The sequence below is a fragment of the Triticum dicoccoides genome, chromosome 2A, assembly GCF_002162155.2.
Source record: "Triticum dicoccoides isolate Atlit2015 ecotype Zavitan chromosome 2A, WEW_v2.0, whole genome shotgun sequence".
Classification (NCBI taxonomy): Eukaryota; Viridiplantae; Streptophyta; class Magnoliopsida; order Poales; family Poaceae; genus Triticum; species Triticum dicoccoides.
In genome coordinates, this window is record NC_041382.1 from 268612131 (window position 1) to 268616807 (window position 4677).

Consider the following 4677-nt stretch of genomic DNA (forward strand, 5'->3'; position numbering starts at 1 on the left):
ACTACCAGAATAAGCCATGGTAATGAAATCCTTGTTGACAGACTTGTATTCCTTGCATCACTTATAGCCCTCAAGTCTACAGATATTAACATCATCTTGGGTATGGACTGGATGAAAGCTCATTATGCCAAGATTGATTGTTACACCAGGTCTGTTCAACTTACACATCCATCTGGCAAGATAGTCACTGTCTCCACTAGAGTTGCAAAGCGCCAACTTTATTCTCTTAATGCCACCCTCTTCTAGACCTTGAGGATATCCCGGTAGTCTGTGATTTTCTGGATGTCTTTCCAGAGGAACTGCCAGGTATTCCACCTAACAGAGATGTAGAGTTTGTCATAGATATTATCCCAAGAACCACCCCAATCTCTAGGAGACCTTACAAGATGGCACCTTTAGAGCTAGCTGAGCTTAAGAAACAGCTTGATGAGTCCTTGCAAAAGGGTTTCATCTGTCATAGTTCTTCTCCCTGGGCTTGCCCCGTTCTCTTCGTCAAGAAGAAGGATGGTACGGATCGGATGGTTGTAGATTATCGTCCCGTTAATTTGGTCACGATAAAGAACAAGTATCCACTCCCCATGATCAACGACCTGTATGATCAGCTCGTTGGATCCTCGGTCTTTTCAAAGATGGACTTGAGGTTAGGCTACCACCAAATCAAGATCAGAAATGGGGACATTCCTAATACGGCTTTCGTCACTCGTTATGGCCAGTACGAGTACACCGTCATGTCCTTTGGTCCAACCAATGCTCCAGCTACTTTCTCCTGCTTGATGAACTCGATCTTCATGGAGTACTTAGATAAGTTCGTCGTGGTTTACCTCGATGATATCCTTATTTACTCGAAGAACGAGGAAGAGCATGCCGAACATCTTAGACTTGTGTTAGAAAAACTCAGAGAGCACCGCCTTTATGCCAAGTTCTCAAAGTGCGAATTTTCGTTGCCGGAAGTGACCTATCTCGGCCACGTAATCTCTGGTAAGGGCATTGCTGTCAATCCCGAGAGAGTTCAGGACGTTCTTGATTGGACTCCGCCTGAAATGGTTAAGAAAGTTAGGAGTTTCCTTGGCCTAGCCAGTTATTGTCGCTGCTTCGTTGAGAACTTATCCAAAGTGGACAAACCTCTCACGGAACTTCTCAAGAAAGATAAAAAGTTTGAGTGGTCCCCATAGTGTGAGTACAATTTTCAAGAACTGAAAAGACACCTGACTTCTACTCCCATACTTGTGCCACCGGATTTCACTAAGGACTTTATCATCTATTGTGACGCCTCACGACTGGGACTAGGTTGCATTCTTATGCAAGATCGCCATGTGATTGCCTATGCATCTCGACAGTTGCATCCACATGAGGAGACTTATCCTACACATGATCTAGAGCTTGCAGCCGTAGTCTATGCACTTAAGACCTGGCGACATTACATTCTTGGTAAGCGTTGCGAGATTTACACCGATCACCAGAGTCTCAAGTATATCTTCACCCAACCAGATTTGAACATTAGACAAAGACGTTGGTTGGAGTTGATCTCAGATTACGACTTAGGGATCACTTACACTCCCGGTAAGGCCAATGTCATGGCTGATGCGCTAAGTCGTAAGTCCTATTGCAACAATCTCATGTTGCAGCAGGGCCAACCACTTCTCCATGAGGAATTCTGTAAGCTTAACCTTCACATTGCTCCTCACGGATTCCTTTCTACCTTGGTGGCGAAACCTACCCTTGAGGATCAGATCATTACTGACCAGAAGTTTGATAAGGGTGTTATCCGCATTAAGAGGAACATTAAGAAGGGAGTTGGTGGTAGTTTCTCTATAGATAATCGAGGTGTTGTTTTCTTTGAGAATTGCTTGGTGGTTCCCAAGAATCAACATCTTTGAGAATTAATCCTTAAGGAGGTGCATGAATCTCCTCTCACAATTCATCCCGGTAGTACTAAGATGTATCAGGACCTACGCCAGAGGTTCTGGTGGACTAGGATGAAGAGAGAAATTGCTGAGTTCATTGCTAACTGTGACGTTTGTCGTCGCGTTAAGGCAGAGCATCAAAGGCCTGCTGGCACCCTTCAGCCTTTAGCTATTCCTGAGTGGAAATGGGATAAAGTTGGTATGGACTTCATCACCGGCTTTCCCAGGACCAAGAAAGGGAATAACACTATCTTCATAGTCATTGATCGTCTTTCCAAAGTGTCTCACTTCCTACCTGTTCGAGAGAGTATCACTGCTAGTCAGCTCGCTGACTTATATATTTCTCGAATAGTGTCACTTCATGGTGTTCCACTAGAGATCAATTCGGACCGTGGTAGTCTTTTCAATTCTCATTTCTGGGAGAGTTTCCAAACTGCCATGGGCACCCATCTCTCCTTCAGTACCGCTTTCCACCCTCAGTCAAGTGGTCAGGTGGAAAGGGTCAACCAAATTCTCGAAGACATGCTTAGAGCTTGTGTTATCTCATTCGGTATGGATTGGGAGAAGTGTCTTCCCTTCACCGAGTTTGCTTATAACAATAGCTACCAATCCAGCCTCAAGAAAGCTCCTTCTGAGGTTCTGTATGGACGAAGATGTCGAACACCTTTGAACTGGTCATAAACCGGTGAAAGACAATTCTTTGGACCGGATATGATCCAGGAGGCAGAAAAGCAAGTTCGCATCATTCGTGAAAATTTGAAAACAGCCCAATCTCGTCAAAAGAGTCAGTATGACCGTCGTCATAAGGAAGTGGCTTATGAAGTTGGCGACAAGGCTTACCTTCGGGTTACTCCTTTGAAGGGTATTCATCGTTTCGGTATCAAGGGCAAGTTGGCTCCTCGTTACATTGGTCCTTTTCGCATTCTCGCTAAACGAGGAGAGGTTGCCTACCAGTTGGAACTACCCCCACATATTTACCGAGTACATGATGTCTTCCACATCTCTCAACTCAGGCGTTGCTTCTCGGATCCCATCCGCGGAGTGGACCACAAAACGCTTGATCTCCAAGATAACCTCACATATCGAGAGTACCATGTTTGCATCCTTGATCAAGCAGAGTGTGTCACCTGTCGTCATAATATCAAGTTTCTCAAGGTTTAGTGGTCTCATCATTCCGAGAGAGAAGCTACCTGGGAGCGAGAAGATCGTCTTCGACTTGAGTACCCCACTTTCTTTCCGCTGACTCCTGAATCTCGGGAAGAGATTCTTTCAAGTGGGGGCGAGTTGTCACATCCCTAGTTCTGGTATGACCTAGACTAGCTAGTCATGTGTGCATCATGTTTAAATTTCATTTAAATTTGAATTGGGGATTTGTGAAACCCTCAGAAATCATCTCTAGAAATAACCCAGATAAAAATTGTTCCAAAAAGGTCGAAGAAAATGTTCAAGTTGCTCTCTGAAAATATTGGGCAGAGGTAAAAATCAAACCAATATTTTTAGGAGCTCACAAATATTTATGTTGGCCATTTGGAATTAATGCAATAATTATTTGCATTGGATATATATATATATATATATGTTATATTTATTTATATATGTCCAATAATTCTGATTTTTATGTGAGGGGCTCTCAAATATTTCAACTAGCTCCTACACTAAATTTCAGAAGAAAAAAAATTGATTTAGTGTTTCACTAAATCAGGAAAACAAATTACAGAAATAAAAAAGAAAACAAAAATAGGAAAGAAAACTTACCTGTGCTTACTTGCAGCCTGGCACTGTGCAGCCCAGCCGGCCCACTGGCGCAGTGCCAGTCATCCTTGTCCTCGCGCCAGTCGACGGGCGTGTGGCCGACGCGCGCGCACCGCCGTGCCGCCACGCCACCTACCTGCCTGGCCTCCCCCTCCTCACCTAGATGCCCTGCGTGACGCCACGCGCCACCCCGCACCTCTCTCACTCTCTCCCGTGGTCTTTCCCTCCTCTGCCGCTCTCCCTCTCAACCGCCCGAGCGCTGCCGTCGCCACCGCTCGCCATTGCCATAGCCACCATCTCCCCCTCGCCCTCCCTCTGTGTCTGCAAGCTCCGCGCCGCCGTCTTCTACCTCTCCGCTGAGCCACGCGACGCGAGAAGCCTTGGACAGCCGCCATCACCATCGTCTTCACCTCCGGCCGCCGTAGATCGGCATCGCCGCTCCATCGTCTCCAGCGCGTCCCCGGACACAACGAGTGGCCTGAAAGCCCGCTATGAGTCCCACCGTCCTCTCCCCCTTCTCCCCTGCCCTTCTGCACCCTCTAGCCCCTGGCTGCACGAGCCGAAGCTCACCTCCGCTCAAGATCGTCGCCGGTGACATTCCCGCGACCCCCTAGTCACCCCACCATGCCAAACGGCCATGTGAGCTCGCGTAGATGCCGTAGGAGACAAGAACCGGGCATTTCTCAGCCCATAGCGTTGACCTCCTCCTCGGCCGAACTCCGGCCGCCGCCGAGGTCGATACCGTCGTCGCCTCCGGCCACCCCACGGCCTCCCACGTGTCCCACTGGATGCGCACGAGCCTGGCATCGCGTAGGTGGTCTCCGCCGCGTGTTTGGTCGCCGAAGGGCAATTCCCGTGCCCCTCCGCCGCGTTCGGCCTCGCCGACGGCTAAACGCCGGCGGTTCACTGGGTTTGACCCCGCTAACCAGGAGGTTTGACCTCTCGTGGGTCGCTGACAAGTGGGCCCTGGCCCCAGCTAATCCTACTTTAGTTTTTAATTAAGTTTAATTAACTCGAGTGA